We start from the raw sequence: 19,444 nt of genomic DNA, 5'->3' as shown, positions 1-19,444 counted from the left end.
TTTTTTTTTTTTTTGAGACGGAGTCTCGCTCTGTCACCCAGGCTGGACTGCAGTGGCCGGATCTCAGCTCACTGCAAGCTCCGCCTCCCGGGTTCACGCCATTCTCCGGCCTCAGCCTCCCGAGTAGCTGGGACTACAGGCGCCCGCCACCTCGCCCGGCTAGTTTTTTGTATTTCTTAATAGAGACGGGGTTTCACCGTGTTAGCCAGGATGGTCTCGATCTCCTGACCTCGTGATCCGCCCGTCTCGGCCTCCCAAAGTGCTGGGATTACAGGCTTGAGCCACCGCGCCCGGCCGCTGTCTTTTTTTTTACGTCCATTAATGGGCAAAATCTCCATAGGGACTTTCATAAATGTATGCAAATTTTAATTTATCGGGTTTATTTTTCCCAGAAGGTCGTAAACTATTCAAGCATGAGCTCTACTATTATGTGATTTTTCAAGAATGTCTGGCCTATATATGCACTGTATTTCCAGCATAGAACCTAATACTGATTTACAAGTGATGCTTTAGTACTAGTATTCATAACACAATTAAAATATTAAATTTGAACTAAAATTGGTAACATGTCTAAGTGAGATTTTCATTTGCAGGCCATTTGCTCCAAAAATCAATGGAAACAGAGACATTTCTGAGAGCAGAATCCTCTAGTGGGTGAAGGGAATTTCCTTATATAATTATATTTATAAGGTATCAAATGGAAAATGAGTCCTTTTGCTGTTTCATTTGTTTTCCTGAAAGTCTACGGCATTGACTTCAAAATGCTATAGGCTTTGAAAAATTCCAAACCCTACATGATCAGCATTCCTACCTGACATATAAACAATAATAACACTGAAGAATTAGATATATTGTATACTCGATGAAAAAGGAAAAATAACAGACTTAAGTAAAATCAATGATACTATGCTACATTGAAAGTAAAATCTTGGGAGGAGGGATTGCATTGGGAGTTACACCTGATGTCAATGACGAGTTGATGGGTGCTGACGAGTTGATGGGTGCAGCACACCAACATGGCACAAGTATACATATGTAACAAACCTGCACGTTATGCACATGTACCCTAGAACTTAAAGTATAATAATAATAAATAAATTTTAAAAAAATAAAAAATAAAATAAAATAAAATAAAAAGAAAGGATAAGGAAAGGAAAGGGCAACAGAGTATCTGCATTGTAGCTCTGGAGGCCCCATGTACAGGAAATCAGAGACAGTAGCAAAAGTAAACTTATTGACTAAGACCTTAATAAAAGCATAAAATCTTTCTCAGATAAACAAATAAATGTTAGAGATGAAAGCAGAATTAAATACATCTTTCATTTTTCTAATTTTTTTCCTGTCACATGCAGACTAACCATGAAGACACTCAACACTTAAAAACAACTAGATAAGAAGTGCTCTAAAATCAGACTAATAGTCTCAATTATTACGTTAAAAACAAGCACATTAATTATAAAAGCAAAACTATGATGGCCCTTATTCTACAGTCAGAGTTCTTTTATATAATATATTTTGCATCCATTTGGGGATGGGTTTTTTCCCCTTTTATCTTCCATTCCATTCATTAAAAATAATGATTGTCTCCCCTCTGTAAAAGTATAATAAACATTCAGTTTGTCTTTTTAAAAAAAAAAAAAAAGTAAAATCTTACTGGTGAACTCATGATGAAAAACAGCAACAAAAAACCCTCAAATCAACATTGCATTTTCATACTTAAAGCTATGCATGTTTTTCTAAATACGACTAATCCATCAATTGTGAATATTTTTGAGGTATAAAATGAGTACAAGGGAAATGCCTAGCCTGGCATTTTTAAATTATTCAAAGTATTGCCAATAATTAAAGACAATAATCATAAACTAAAGTCATAGCTATTTACCAATAGGGAGAAAAATGAATTCAATTATTTCTGTCTTACTTTACTGACAAGGAGAGAGATGTCAATGAAGCCAAGTTTGTTTTACAAAATTACAGGCAGGTGGTTGCTTAGCCAGGAGGATAATCTAAATTTCTTGATTCATATCAAGGATTGTTTGCTTTTTTCTCTCCTACAAAGTTTATTTCAAAGACATTTTGTTATCCCTTGTAATTCTACTTGGAACTGAGTCCATTTAACAGAAAAGTGAATTATACTTATCATGGCTTTAAAATAAACAATGAGTGTCATACCATTGGCAGCTTATACAGTGTGATTTGAAACTCAATGCCAATTTTAAAACACAAGTTAATAGACAATCAAAAATTACCAAGGATTTCAGTGGAGATATACAAATAGAGTTTTGTGTTAAATAAACATAAGGCAATGTGAATAACAAAAGCATCATTTACCACGATGGACAGATTTATTATTGGCAAGAATCAAATTATTGAAGAGAACTTACAGGAGAAACCTATAGCTCTCTGAATTTCCTATAAAACTCCACAGCAACTAAACAAAAACTGATGGAAGAATTTAAGTTGAACTTGGATTAAATTTTTACATGTATCCTAATGTCAGCAACAAGATGATGGAAATAAATGTTTGTGGCTTTCAGTGTTCTTATTAATTTAGAAATATGCCATTGTCTGCTTTGGATTAGCAAGGAAATAGAGTGCATTTTCTGGATATCGTTGTAATATATCAACATTCAGCAAAAGCTCCAGCTTTAAAGACCACTATTACACACGAAGGCAGAAGGAAGCTTGCTGCATACTGAATGTTCTAGCTGGTGATTATACACACTTAAATCCTCTTGACTGATAAATAACCACCCTCTCCACGAGAGGGCACTCCTACTGGAAGCTCACATGTAACAGTGTCACAGGCAACTTGCGCCTAATGAGCAATTCAGAGCCACTCACTCAGTTAACTCTGTTGTGAAAAAAAATGATCACATATGTAACAAACCTGAACGTTGTGCACGTGTACCCTAGAATATAAAGTATAATTTAAAAAAATGATATGCCCCAGTTTGATCCTCCCTTCATCCAACAAAAGTTAGTACTAAATAGCATGATTTTAACAGGGATTAATGTTTTAATCTATATATAGAATAATTAGCGAAACAACAACTTGAGTTTTGTTCTATTAAATATATTAAAGGCTGAATATAACTTTCCTAATGTCTGAAATAAATCTGGAAACAACAAACCTAGACATCCACTTAGTTTGTAACTTAAGTAAAATGAGTTTAATTAGAAATTAAATAGTTGGACAAATCCAAATAGGGCAAAAACATTGAAATAACTAATTAATTTGGAAATATTTGATAGCAGAGGGGAATGGTGGTTACTCACTTAAATCTGTACTAGTAGGAGGCTTTACTTTGGTGGATAAAATGGGAGCATAAAATATGCCTAATATTGAATATCAGCAATTAAATTTCATATATTTTTATAAAATGATTAGTATGGTGCTATCAATATAAACTGAAGCATGTATCTTAAAATAACCCCAGAAGAATAGATACATTGCAAAGACTGAACATGGTGTTATTTGACAAAACAAATAATGTATAGAAATTGGGTTTTTTCATTTGTAGCAACTCAGCATAATTCTATCTAATAAGAGGTGTATAAGGCCGGGCGCGGTGGCTCACGCCTGTAATCCCAGCACTTTGGGAGGCCGAGGCGGGCGGATCACAAGGTCAGGAGATCGAGACCACGGTGAAACCCCGTCTCTACTAAAAATACAAAAAATTAGCCGGGCGCGGTTGTGGGCGCCTGTAGTCCCAGCTACTTGGGAGGCTGAGGCAGGAGAATGGCGGGAACCCGGGAGGCGGAGCTTGCAGTGAGCTGAGATCGCGCCACTGCACTCCAGCCTGGGCGACAGAGCGAGACTCCGTCTCAAAAAAAAAAAAAAAAAAAAAAAGAGGTGTATAGAGGATAAATGCAGAAATATCACAAAGCAAAGTAACATCCTAGAAAAAAAGCCAGTTTTTTATATTTTTATTGAAAATAATAATGAAGATATATATATAATCATATATGTATATATTTTAGATTATTAGTGATTATTTAGAAAAGGTCTCACAAACAATTTAGGATATAAAAGTACTTTATATCCTAAGAGAGGCTATCATGTTATACTCATTCCAATAAGATGAACACATTTGGCTGCATTACCGTGTAAATAATAATAATAATCTCCCCTTGGAACAAAACATGGTTTTTCATGTTTTCCTTTCATCACATCAGAGCCTGAAAAATGCTTGGACCCCTAACAGATATAGTCAATAAAATATTTGTTGAATGAATGGAGAAGATATATACGCTATCATATATTCTACTTAAATTTCAATACAGTAAGAAGAGTTTAGGAGAGTTAGCTTCCATTATCCTCAATTAAAGATACCATGTGGCCTGTATGGCAGAAATGTCTCTTCAGAATATTTAGCCTTTGATTTTATAATGAACTCAAAAACAACTTTTATGTTAATGTCTGAAATCAGGAACTCTATTATTATAATTGTGTTTCAGATTAGAGTTCAAAATCTGCTTGAAGTTTGATTATCTGCTTGGTGTCCAGAATCAAAGCAGAACCAAGATTCCTTGTCATGTCTTTGACTGGAGAGGAGGAATTTTCTAGTCCCTGTCAACTGAGGGTGCTGCATTTATTCCTGGGCCTATGTAGGCATCTTAGATTCAGTTTTTGCTTGAAAACACATACAAATCTTATTGCCTAGCCCTGCAACAGGAGCACTGACATCCAAGCACCTAGAGGATCTCAATACATGCAGAAATGCACTTGATAAAATTCAACATTTGTTAGTTATAGTTATAAAGATCTTAGCAAATCAGAAAGATAAGGAATACTTTCAAGTTGACAAAACCTACAGTGAATATAATACTAAATTGTGAAAGACTGATGAGTACCCGCTAAGGTTGAGAACAAGGTAAGGATGTCTGTTCTCACCATTTCTATTCAACATGAGGCTGAGGTCTTAGTGAAAATAATAAGGGAAGAAAAAGGTATAGAGGCATGCAAACTGGGAAAAACAAAACTGCCTTTATTAACAGATGTTATAATTAGCTATTAAGAAAATCTCAAAAAGGCTACAAAAATGCTAAACTGATTTAAATGTGAAATTTCCAAGGTCGTAGAATGCCAGATCAACATATATATGATATATGTTTATATATATATATATAAAAAAGTATATATAATCACACCCTTGTATATGAGCTAAAAATAACTGAAAATTGAAATTAAAAAATATAATACCATTTGCAATATATCAAAAACATGAAATTATTCAGAATAGACCTAGTAAAATATAACAAGTTTGTGTGCTGGAAATTCAAATTCATTGATAAAAAAATCAACATAAAAGTAAAGCAATGGAAAGATACACTATGTTTATGGAATAAAATACTAGATATTATTTAAATCTCAGTTCTACCCAAAATTGATTTATAAATTCAATTCAATCCCCGTCAAAATCCCATCAGGTATTTTTGTTGAATTGACAAGTTGATTCTAAAACTTACATGAAAATGCAAACCTTGAGAATAACTAAAACAATATTTTAAAGAACAAATGCAGAGGATTCATATGGTTTGATTTAAAGTCACACTATAAAGCTATAGTAAGATAAAGTTGCATTGAGGTAAAGTATAGAAATGTACAGAATAATTTGGAACAGAATATAGTGTCTAAACATAGATCTCCACATATATAGTCAGCTGGTATTCTACAATGATTGATTTTCAATGGTGAAAGAAGAGGCTTTTTTACAAATGATGCTTGATTAACTTGGTGATCATATGAAAAAAGATGAGCCTTGATCTTCACCTTTCTTGTTATAAAAAATATTAAGTTGAAATAGATCAGAGGCCTGAATGTAACATGTAAAACTCTAGAACTTCTAGAAAAAATATGTGAGAAAATCTTTATGAACATGGTTAGGAAAAGATTTCTTAAATAAGGCAAGAAAATGGGATAAATAATGAAAATAAAAAATAGAAAAATTGGACTTTATAAAAATTAAGAACTCCTGCTCTTAAAAATCACCATTAAGAAAATTAAAAGGAGCCGGGCGCGGTGGCTCAAGCCTGTAATCCCAGCACTTTGGGAGGCCGAGACGGGTGGATCACCAGGTCAGGAGATCGAGACCATCCTGGCTAACACGGTGAAACCCCGTCTCTACTAAAAAATACAAAAAACTAGCCGGGCGAGGTGGCGGGCGCCTATAGTCCCAGCTACTCGGGAGGCTGAGGCAGGAGAATGGCGTGAACCCGGGAGGCGGAGCTTGCAGTGAGCCGAGATTGCGCCACTGCACTCCAGCGTGGGCAACAGAGCGAGACTCCGACTCAAAAAAAAAAAAAAAAAAAAATTAAAAGGTAATCCACAGAATGGGAGAAAATATTTGCAAATCATATATCAGATAAGGAATTTGTATCCAGAATATACAAAGAATTCTTACAACTCAAGAAGCCAAACAATTTGGTTAAAAAAATTAGGTAAAATGTGGCCGGGTGCAGTGGCTCACACCTGTAATCTCAGCTCTTTGGGAGGCCGAGGCGGGCGGATCACGAGGTTAGGAGATCGAGACCATCCTCGCTAACAAGGTGAAACCCCATCTCTACCAAAAATACAAAAAAAAAAATACCCGCGTGTGATGGCGGGCGCCTGTAGTCCCAGCTACTCGGGAAGCTGAGACAGGAGAATGGCGTGAACCCAGGAGGTGGAGTTTGCACTGAGCTGAGGTGGCGCCACTGCACTCCAGCCTGGGGGACAGAGAAAGAGTCCGTCTCAAAAAAAAAAAAACAAAAATTAGGTAAAATATTTGAAAAGACACTTTACCAAAAAACAATGATAGTGATGACAAACAAAAAGATGATCAACATTATTAATCATCAGGGGAATGCAAATTAAAAACATAAGGAAATATCACTATTTATTGGAACATTTAAAATAAAAATAAAGATAAGGTAACAAAAACATGTTCTGGTAAGGATGAACAACCAAACGCTCATATGTTTTTGATGAGAATGTAAATTACTATAGCCACTTTGGAAAACAGATTAGCACTTTATGTTATAAATTCATACATGCACTTATTGTATAACTGAGGAATTCCATTTCCAGGTTTTTACCAAGAAAAATGAAAATGTATGTCTGTACGGTATCTGTACATGAATGTTTATAGCAATTTTATATGAAACAACCCCAAACTGAAAATAACTATAGTGTCCATTAATTGGTAAATAAATAAACTCATTGGGGCATATGCATACAATGAAATGCTACTTAACCAAAAAAAAAAAAAAGTAATGAAGTACTAATACATATAAAGACAAGACTTACTTCAAAATGCATTATGCTAAGTAAAAACATTAGATTTTAACAACTTCTTCATGTACGATTTCATTTGTATGAAATTCTAGAAAACACAAAACTACAAGGATAAAAATTCATTTAAAGATTCCCAGTCAGGAGTTTGAGACCAGCGTGGCCAACATGGTGAAACCCTGTCTCTACTAAAAATACAACAATTAGCCAGGCGTGGTGGTGGGCACCTGTAGTCCCAGCTACTTGGGAGGCTGAGGCAGGAGAATCGCTGGAATCTTGGAGGTGGAGGTTGCAGTGAGCTGAGATCATGCTACTGTACTCTAGCCTGGGCACAGAAGCTAGGCATGGTAGAAAGAAATTGACTATATAGGGGCACCAGAGGAGTTTCTGGCTGGGATTGTTTTAAAGTTTGAATGTGGTAGGGCCTATGTAACTATGCTTTTATCAAAACTTGTTGAATTGTGCAAGTAGAATTAGTGAATGTCACTTTCTGTAATTCTACCACAATAAAGTTGAATAAAAAGAGACTCCCAAACCTATATTTTTGAGAACCTATTTCTGAGTCGTAAGTCCAACGAAGTTTACCTTATATGGTTCTCATTTGTCATGCACTCTCTTCTCTTTCCGTTTTTTCACAGTATCTGTGGGTTTCCATCTCCATTTCTTCTCTATGAACTCCCAGCATTATGCACAGGTTTTATAATTCTCCACCATGTTAACTGTAACAGAAAGCATTTTGCATTAGCTCAACTAACCATGTTCCAAAAACAGATGTTCTGTTTTATAGTGTAAATGTATTTATATATTGGGAGGCCGAGGCGGGTGGATCACAAGGTCAGGAGATCGAGACTATCCTGGCTAACATGGTGAAACCCCGTCTCTACTAAAAATACAAAAAACTAGCCGGGCGCGGTAGCGGGCGCCTGTAGTCTCAGCTACTTGGGAGGCTGAGGCGGGAGAATGGCGTGAACCCGGGGGGCGGAGCTTGCAGTGAGCCGAGATCGCGCCACTGCACTCCAGCCTGGGAGACACAGTGAGACTCCGTCTCAAAAAAAAAAAATAAATAAATAAATAAAAAAATGTATTTATATATTAATATGTTACAACATATTAATATAAATATATTATTAATAATATAAATATATTAATATTTTGTGCATATGTATAAAATATTAATACAAATATATTAATATAAATATATTGATATTTTGTGCATATATATATTCTCATGACAAAATTTTGTGTAACATAAAAGGATAGGAAGAGGAAAGTGAAGATCTGCCTTTTTTCCCTCCAATCAAATCCTTCGACTGGGAGCAATTGCTGTTAATACATAGTTTTCTGAACATTTGCATAAGTAGGGCAGTTGTATAGTAGGATGACATATTTTTTGTCACGTGGCATTATGTCTAAGGGAACTTAACATGTCAGCTTATATAGATGGATTTCCATCTTGTGATTGTGACATGTACAAAATAGAGCAAATATACTGTAATTTGTTTAGTCATTTCTCTATTATTGAACACTTACTTAGGAGTTTTCCAATTTTGATAGTTTCCATTGCAGTGCCAAAGTAGATCCTATTAGATGTTTATTTCTAAAATTGGCAGCTAAGACACAGATATTATATCTTGGGCTCACCTGTTACCTAAGTAAATAGCCTATTACATGCTAGGTAGGTGCTGTACCTGTGTATGAATAAAAACACATCATAGAAATCAGCAAGGAAATCCTTCTTCTTAAACACTAGATGAGATTGCTTCAAGCTTTCACTGAACACTTTCTTAAAAATCCTCCTCAGGATTTTAACAAATTATCTGTAGTCTTATAATTTTTTGGTCATTCTCCTCCTACCCCGCACACGTCCTCTGATTTAACTTAGTTTCAAAAGTATGCAGCTGTTCCGTGTGTAGCATTCTTTTTCTAATTATTTTGGCCTGTCATGTAGCAAACACAGCATTTTCCTTAGTGTTCATAAAATCAAAAATCTTACTCATGCTATGTGTGTTTTAACCGACCTTACTCAAGTTTTCAAGGGCCAGAAAAATGTATGTAACTGAGCACTGTAGCACTGCAAACAACTAAAGTTGTGTGTTAGCCATCCTCCTTAAAATCATAAAGTTCCTTGGCCTGGTCTGGATTCTAGCTTCAGTCTGCTGTCTTCTGTTGCAGACTGCATTTCTACTTCTTTTTCTTATTTATTCTTCACCTCTTTTCTCCCTTCTCTATTTCTTTTGTTTCAGGAACAGCAACAATAGCAAGAACATATTTCTCCCACTGCTCTGCACAGAACATTTAGGCTCCCCTCGGCCAAATTGTCTAATTACAAAGTTAACTCAACACACTTCGCAAACTCAGGGGCTGGGCTGAAACATAAATGTTTGAGTAGTAGCCCATATGTAGTGGCCTACAAATGTCGACCATTTGTAATGGCCTCACACGATTTAGTTGACAGAGATGGTGTCCTCTTCAATCTCTATGTGGTTGAGGGAGCAGGGAGCTCACAGTCTAATAATGTACAGACCTGTTGAGACACCAGTGGACTACCATGTAATGGAAGAAGAGTCGAGGGAATACTGAGCAGGGTAGGATTAATTCTGCTTTGAGGTAGTCCCAAAGACTGCCAAGAGGAGGCAGTACCCGAAGATAAGTCACGTGAGTCAGAGGTGAGAGTAGTTTTCTATGAAAGGTAGAAGCCCTGTAAATTTGAGAAGGAAAATGCTCCAGGAGACATCTGCTACCCTGCTGATCGAGAGTCTACTCAGTACAATTTCACTAGTTGTTTTGACTTCAACAATAAATCATCAACCTAATGTAGGCGGGCCCTACCATTCACAGCAAGTGCACACTACTGTTCAGGTAGACCCAAAGCACCGGAAAAGCAGAAAGAGTGCCATTGCCATTATATGCTACTTTATATTGCAATCCTTAGCTTCCGTTTTTGAAATATTTTTTTCTGTCAACACCAGCAGTGAAAATTAGACTATGTGCACAGGTTAAACGTGCTTTGAAGAGCTAACAGAAATAATAAAACATTTCAGATCTGAGAATAATTTCAGCTGTCCATTTGATTGATCAGGTGTCATGGCACAGACAGGAAAAAAGAAGGTAAAATTAAAGAATATGTCCAGATGAAAGAGAAGTGCCATATACCTACTACTCCCTTTCTACCCAAAGTGCCAACATCTCTTCTTAAATAAACTGCATTTTACTTTACTCTATTTGTAGAAAAGGATACGCTAGAACTAGGAACTCCATTTCCATGATACCTGGGAACAGAATAAAAAACATAACTACAAAAACTACAATATAAACGCTACTGTAGAAAACAGAAAATATGAGTCAAAACATTTCAGCTGAAGAAATTCTTCCCCTAAACCAACTAGGAAGTAAGATAAACTGCAATAAAACTCTTCAGACTGAATTAAATATCCTCAAATAAGCATCTGAAGATAATAAATTTCCAGAAATTTAACAGTGAAGTAATATTTTCATCTGATCTATGTAGTCCATATTCTAGAATCACATACTGCATTTAGTTTTTATATCTCTTTCACCTTCTTTATTCTATCAGGGTTTCTCTGCCTTTCTTTACCATGGCATTGGGAGTTTTGAAACAGGCTAGTAATTTTACAGGACGTTTCTTCATTTGAGCTTGATTGATGTGTTCTCGTGATTAGACTCGGTTATACAGCGGCAAGTGGAATAATGCAGCAGTGATGTGGTGTCCTTCTCGGGGTACCATATACCCTAAATACAAGACATCTACATGCCTCTTATTGGTGAGGTTACTTTGCATCAAAAGGTCAGGTGTCATTTGCATTCTTCGCTGTTTAGTTAGTACTGTTCTCCTTGTAATGAATAGCAGTCGGAGGAGATACTTTGAGAACATGCAAGCAGCCTGCTTCTCATCCAGCTCTTCCCAAAGATAAGTATTCTCCTGATATTTCTTGCCTAAATTATTCTTTACCACCATGCTTGCAAATGGTATTCCCTGCCCCGCCTCCCTTCACCCTGCCACTCCATGACTCTTCCTTTCACATGTATCAGCTGGCACACTAATTTAAAGAAATGTTCTCTTGTCTCCTCTGCTTATTTACCCATTTATGTATGCACGTATCTGTTTGTTTGCTTACTTTAATAGATGAATAATTTCCTACTTTATTTAATCATCCTATTTTATTTAATCCTTACAATCCATTGCAATCCTCATTTATTTTGATACTCAAATTGTCCCTAGATTTGGTCAGCGGGAATCCCTTCAAGCTATTGCCTATTTCTTTTTGACATGTCCCCATTGTTTTCTTGAGCACTCCCTTTCTTTCTGGCACAAAAAGGTTTTTCAGTTTTCATCATGTACCTTCTTTGTCCCAGCCCCAGAACCAGACATTTCTCCAAGAGGCTCTTGTTCCTTTCAGTAGGGACAGGCATTAAAAACCATCTGGGCACAAAATTCGCTTATGGCTCTTAAGGTATTAGTGCTTCTTTTGTGGGTAGAATTTGGAGAAAAGTAATATATATATATGTGTGTGTGTGTGTATATATATATGTAAATATATGTGTGTATTGTACATACATATATATCTATCTCATACTGAGACTCTAGTCTGTTTGCTTAGCTACATTTGACTTAGGTGCCAGTTTCAGCCAGAATTAGGAGAGGGAAGAGATGAGGGAGGATGGAGAGTGAGAGAGAGAGAGAAAGAATTCCTCAGGATCTCTTATAAAGTAAATTCTAAAAGCAGTGAGTAGGAGTGGTTGCATTTTACTTCTGGACTCTGTGCATTAACTTTTCCCATTCACGTCTATGAAGATGTTTTCTGTTCAAATGCTAACCTTCAACTGGGCTTCGATGTGGGGAGGGAAGAGTTTTCAACTCATCTTCACCCATTTGCTTTTCAGTGTCTCCTGCATTTTACTACATCCAGAAAACCACTACCCAGGTACAGGCACCTGCTTTTTGCTCACTTTGCTGTAGAAATAAAAATCAGAAGGTAGAACTGAAAAGATAATGTTTAATAAATGGTTTAAGAATGCCCAGACCACCTAAGAGAAAAATCAACACTGTATAGATTATGTTATGCCCACAGATCACTGTGATAAATAAGACTCCATGGCCGGGCACGGTGACTCACGCCTGTAATCCTAGAGGCCGAGGCAGGCGGATCACAAGGTCAGGAGATCCAGACCATCCTGGCTAACACGGGGAAACCCCGTCTCTACTAAAAATACAAAAAATTAGCCGGGCGAGGTGGCGGCGCCTGTAGTCCCAGCTACTCGGGAGTCTGAGGCAGGAGAATGGCGTGAACCCGGGAGGCGGAGCTTGCAGTGAGCCGAGATCGTACCGCTGCACTCCAGCCTGGACGACAAAGCTAGACTCCTCCCCAAAAATAAAAAAATAAGACTCCATGAACAAACCTTGAATGGTGTGCACGTTCTGTGGCCATTTGCCATTTCAAGATATCCAGCCACACAAAGGGTTTAAATCAGAAAGGATTTCACAAGATCTATGATACAGTCTTTTGTAAAACCACTTTAGATGTCATTTTATTTTCTCATTTTACTTTTAGCAAGCACAGAAGAGGTGGGAAACACATCTTAGCTGGAATGGAACAAAGGAAGATTTGATACTTTTTTTAGAAGCTTTTACAGTAGAATCTATTCTTTAATGGATAGCGTTATGAGAGAAAATAAGATTATAATGGAATAAAAAGTGGTCTAATGTTCATCATTCAATTTAGTGGATATGTTATAAGATTATTTCTAAAATCTTTTTAGATAAAACTAGATGCCTTTCTTGATTCTGTGACTGGTATTACTCTATCATCATTTCTGAGCCCTTTATTAAAAATGTTTTACTGAACATACTAAAGCATATTATGTAAAAGATAGTGAGCTATGGTGCAAGATACTATGCAACATGCCCCTCAATATTATGACTACCTCTCCACCTATTTATACATAGAATTTACGTGGTATAACCAGATTGGCAAATACTGTAATTATTATAAAATGATTTTTCAAAATCTGTATTTGTATCTAACAAAAATCCTAAAAAAGAACTGTGTCAAAATAAAATGTTAGAATTTCATAAGTCTTTTGTGCCTAGAAATTGCTGAGATGTAAAGCCTTTTTTCATGAATGCTTTCTCTACTGACTCCTCACCCTGAGTTGACGAGTACTCTGCCCCTTGCTCTCTGTGCTAAAACACAGACAAAAGTGAGTGGTGGTGGTCCCTAAGAAATAACTAGATTATGAACATCATTGCATTATGTTTCATAGAAGCCATAACATTCAGGGGATGGTAATTCATAGGTAGATATAAAGTATATAAGGAAACAACAAAGAAGACACTTCTGTAGAGCTTAGAGAGAGACTAAGAAGATCCGAGAAAGGAGGAGTATAAGAGAAAACGGGAAGCTGACTTGTGGATCCAAGGAAAAGCCCTAAAGATGGGTATGAATTACAGGAACTGCAGCCAGGTGAGTGGGTAATCCTGTGTTAGAACCATCCTGAAGCTCACAGTCTTCTCACTGTGGACCAAGGTGACCGTTCACCCCATCACTTGTGAGGATTTGGCATTCTTTTCAGCCGTGTCATCTGACTGACCAAGAGAAGGTTTCCTTTTCTTTACCTCTGCCTCATTTTTTTTTTCGTGTATACTTGTCTCAAAGCAATGTTCAGGTCAGTAGAAAGTTCAAGAAAAGAAGAGACTTTGGACACTCATTAGGCTGAGGAGAGCTCAATTTACTGAATTTAATTTTTTTCAGTAATTATTCTTTCATACATTATTTTCTGAAAACTTTTTTCTCTCCTATCCTTTGGGGAATCCGATTACCCTTATAAAAGGCCACTGAAGTTATCCCACTGATGTTCTCCTCCCATTTTTTTTTTCATTTCAGATACTTTCTATTGTTAAACAATTACATTCAGTTTTTTGTTTTTTGTTTTTTTTTTTTTACTGCAATTGATAATCTGCTTTTGATTTCATCCAGTATAGTTTTCGTCTAAGACATTATGTTTCCATGTTTGTTTGGTTAATCTCTAGAAGTTGATTTCATATTTTGCCCTCTCTTCCATGTCTCTCATTTGATGCTTTCCTCTACCTTTTCAAACATAGGTACCTGTTTTAATGTCATTATCTACTAATTTTAGCAACTGTGTCATTGTGGGTCTGTTTCTCTTGATTGATTTTTTTCTCTTCAATATGTATCATATTTTTCTGCTTATTTGTATGCCGGATATGTTCTTATCAAATGCTGGACATAGTGAATTTTACCTTATTTTGTGCTGAGTAGTTAAGCTTTATTCTAGGATGCAGTTAAGTTACTTAGGAATAACTTGTTTGTGTTGAAGTTTGCTTTTAAGCTTTGCTTGGTAAAACCAGAGCACCTTTTAGTCTAGGTAGAATTTTTTCCACATTAGTGAGACAATACCCTTCTGAGTACTCTAACCGATTCAAGGTTTTTCTACTCTGGCTAGTGGAAACACAAACTACTTATGACCCTATGTGATTTCTGGAGACTTTTTTGCCTTCCCTTGCTTGTGGTTTGTACCCTGGCCTTGATCACTTCCTCACATACTTGTGTTGATCAATATTAATTGGAAGATTCAATAAATCTGCACATCCCCTGAAAATCTCTGAAGCTGTCTCTGTGGATAGTTTTCTGATCTCTGTTACTCTTCTTTGTGAATTCTTGCTGCCTTCTTTTTCTCAAACTCTCATCTCTGACATGGAGAACTAAATTTGCAATCAATCAGCTAAATTTAATGATCAGATTTCTCTTCAGAAAAATGTTTTTTGTCAGGAATCTGGAAAGTGAATTGGAATGGATAGGACTATTTGGTGATATTACATTCCAGACTAAGAATTGGGAGGGTGGTAACCAAGGCAGTGCAGTGAGAGTGGAGAGGAGGTCATGGATTAAACTGCTACTTTTTTTTTTGGTTGGGGGGGAAGACAAGAGTTGGTTATCAATTAGTTGTGAGTAGTGAGGGGAAAAGAGAAAGTCAGGTTGGCTCCGAGGCTCTTGGCCCAGGTGATTGGTTGAGAATATGGGCTGTTCATCAAAATAGGAAACACAGGAGGGAAAAGACAATGTTGAGCATGGAAGAAGGAAAATGAGCTCAGTTTCCCACGTACTAAGTTTCAGATGCATGTGAGATATCCAAGGGAGAATAGATAATCAGTAAGTTGGTTCCATTCAGTTTTCACTAAGTACTTATAATATGTCAGGCACTTTGGTAGGAACTTGCAAATGAAGGATGAGTAAGACGTAGTACCTTCCATTGGTGTGGAATACAAGAGATCTGAAGCAATATATACAATTATGGACAGTGGTTGTAAGTATAAAAGTTAGGAAGCGAAGATCAGTAAAACAAAGGTTTTATACCCTTTCATCAATAAATAAAGCCCCCAGTACATTTTCAGAGACTTTTGACCTCCACTTAATACAACATTCAGGTTAGCCCTGACTCTCAGCCAAAGTAATTTTCTGCTTCTGCTTCAAAGTGTAAGGTTAGAAGCAGGGAGGGAACTGCTAAAGGCAGTTATATTTTCAGTAGTGTGAAGTGATTGCTGACAACTTGACAAGACGAGCAAAGAAACAAAATACAGAGAGCGTAGCTAAGCTCAGCAATATAGGTCCCACATATACCAAAATCTCTGTGTTTACTGCTGTGTTGCAACCCATGATGATAATGATGCTTTACAGTGATACCTCTCCACCGTCAAGAAGAATTTTCATTGTAGCTACTTATTTTATGCAATCAATGTTTGATGCAAAATGAATGCTTAATAGAGTTTTATAATGATTTCTTATAGATGCTTTGTTGACTCATTAAAACACAAAAATATATTTCTACAATACCACAAAGTAGGAATACTGATTGGAGATCATCCAGACTTCAGTAGAAAGGTTAATTAATAAAAAGGCAGATGAGAGGCCCACATAGAACAGTGAAGCCTTCTGGAGAAAGAAGAGTAGATGACATTTTAATTTATTCACTCTATTTATAATTCATCTCCATTTGTGTTGGCCATTATTGACCATGGCCATTGTGAAAGACGTGACTTAAAAATGGTCATGATCATTTAATTCTTCAAATTTACCATTATCTCCTTTTATTCTGCATTGATTTGAGGCCTAGAATTCCAAGAAGTTCAATATAGGTGAAAAATTCAAGTGAATGAGGATGTACTTTATGTTTAGGAATGTAAGCTTGGCAGAAGGAAAGCGTTAAGCCTGGTAAAGATGTGTATCACTTCTAATTATCTACAATTGATAAAGGGCTGGATCTATTAAAAAGCCTTCTGCCTGAGGTCTGTTGAGAACTCTACCAATAATCAGATGGGGTTATAGTTTGAATGTGTCCCCCAAAGTTCATGTATTAGAAACTTAATCAGTCATCAGTGCTACGGTGGTGAGAAGTGGGACCTTTAGGTGCGTATACACACACGTAAATGGGACTTTTAGGTACGAATACACACACATACACGGGACCTTTAGGTACGTATACACACACATACACGGGACCTTTAGGTAGGTATACACACACATACGTGGGACCTTTAGGTAGGTATACACACACATACACGGGACCTATAGGTATGTATACACATACATGGGACCCTTAGGCACGTATACACACACTTACATGGGACTTCTAGGTATGTATACACACATACACAGGACCTTTAGGTACGTATACACACACACACGGGACCTTTAGGTACGTATACACACACACACGCAGGACCTTTAGGTACATATACACACACATACACAGGACCTTTAGGTATGTATACACACATATACACAGGACCTTTAGGTGCATATATACACACATACATGGGACCTTTAGGTACGTATACACACACATACACGGGACCTTTAGATACATATACACACACATACATGGGACCTTTAGGTACATATACACACACACACAGGACCTTTAGTACGTATACACACACATACACGGGACCTTTAGGTACATATACACACACACGGGACCTTTAGGTACGTATACACACACATACACAGGACCTTTAGGTATGTATACACATATATACACGGGACCTTTAGGTGCTTATACACACACATACACGGGACCTTTAGGTACATATACACATATATACACGGGACCTTTAGGTGCATATACACATACATACATGGGACCTTTAGGTACGTATACACACACACAGGACCTTTAGGTATGTATACACACATACACAGGACCTTTAGGTACGTATACACACACATGGGACCTTTAGGTACGTATACACACACATACACAGGACCTTTAGGTACGTATACACACACGCATGGGACCTTTAGGTACGTATACATACACATACACAGGACCTTTAGGTACGTATACACACACATACATGGGACCTTTAGGTATGTATACACACACATACCTGGTTTGTACATTGTCACTTTTCATCATTTCATATTTTGCCTTCCATAACATGAAGAAATAAGATGAAGAAATAAGAAAGCCCTCTCTACATGCTGGTGCCATGCTCTTAGTCTTCTGAATTTCCAGAAATATGGGCCAATAAATTTCTGTTTTTTAAATAAATTACCCAGTCTGTGGTATGCTGTTATAGCAGCATAAAATGAGCTGAGATGGATACAGAAGGAACCAAGATACACTTGTATACTCTGTTTATGGGATATCAAAAGAATGTGTAGATCCTGCCTTATTTAATGATAAGTATATACACATATATATATAGTACATGATAATTTCAGAAATGTTTAACAATGTAATTAAAAAACAAAACATCAGATAAAAGGTTTATCTGTGAATAAAATAATTACAAGAAATATAAATGTATATTTCAGATAAAATATTTTGTGTTAAAATATATTAAAATATTTAAGAGTAAGATATTTTAAAATATGTAGCAGTGCAAAATATTTTAAAATGAAAAAACATGATATAAAATATAAAATACAGCAAATATTTTTTCTGACTGATTACAGGGCAAGAAAAAGAGAGCTGAGTGAAGGTAGCATTGTAAGGAAACTTAAACTATTAAAGGAACACTAGAGGCTGCATTAGAACCAATGAAGAAAAGAATTAAAGCTATAGAATACTAAATGATGTCAATGAAAATGTAGGCGTCTTCCTTAGGATCCAAGGGAAAGGGGCAAAGAGACAATAAGAGATAAGAAAGAAAAGGATATATATGGGGGAATAAAAATATATACCCCAAGTAAAAATCAGTGTTTCTAGAAAATAGAAAAAGAGAATAAATGAGGAGCTAAGAATAAATGAAGGGATATTTGTCAAAGGGTACAAAATTTCAGGTAGGTAGGATGAATAAGTTGTGGAGATCTAAGCACAGAATGGTAACTATAGTTATAAAAGTAAAATTGGAGAAAGAATCTAATATTCAATATAAGAAAACTCTCTCCACCTAAGGAAATACTGATTCAGGATATCAAAGCAGATTACTGAATAAAGACAAAATAAATAAAACGAGAATATCACCAAGATACGAAAGTCCTCACCTTTTTATTCTCATCACTGCCCCTATTCCAGTAATGGGTACCAGGGTTCACCAGTATTTTGAGTAGTATCTATCCAAACTTCAGGAACAGATAATTCCCTTGATAATTAAAATGTTTCAGAATATTTGCAGAGAAAGGTAATCTTGGAATTATGTTTATGAAGTCAGCATGACATTGCAATTCCAATTAAAAACCTGAAAAGGTATGCCCCAAAGCACCAAATATAATATTAGCAAATTGAATTGAGCATTCTATTAAAAATGATAGTCCAGCCAGGCACGGTGGCTCACGCCTGCAATCCTAGCACTTTGGGAGACTGAGGCGGGCGGGTCACGAGGTCAGGAGATCAAGACCATCCTGGCTAACACGGTGAAACCCCATCTCTACTAAAAATACAAAAAATTAGCTGACTATGGTGTCGGGCGCCTGTAGTCCCAGCTACTCTGGAGGCTGAGGCAGGAGAATGGCGTGAACCCGGGAAGCGGAGCTTGCAGTGAGCCGAGATCGTGCCACTGCACTCCGGCCTGGAGGACAGAGCGAGACTCGGTCTCAAAAAAAAAAATGATAGTCCACGACCAAGAGGGATTCATGGCAAGAATGTGAGGATAGTTTTGTTAGTATTTTTCATCATATCATATTA

The sequence above is a fragment of the Theropithecus gelada genome, chromosome 7a (genome assembly GCF_003255815.1).
Source record: "Theropithecus gelada isolate Dixy chromosome 7a, Tgel_1.0, whole genome shotgun sequence".
Taxonomy (NCBI): Eukaryota; Metazoa; Chordata; class Mammalia; order Primates; family Cercopithecidae; genus Theropithecus; species Theropithecus gelada.
This window is presented reverse-complemented; position numbering follows the sequence as displayed.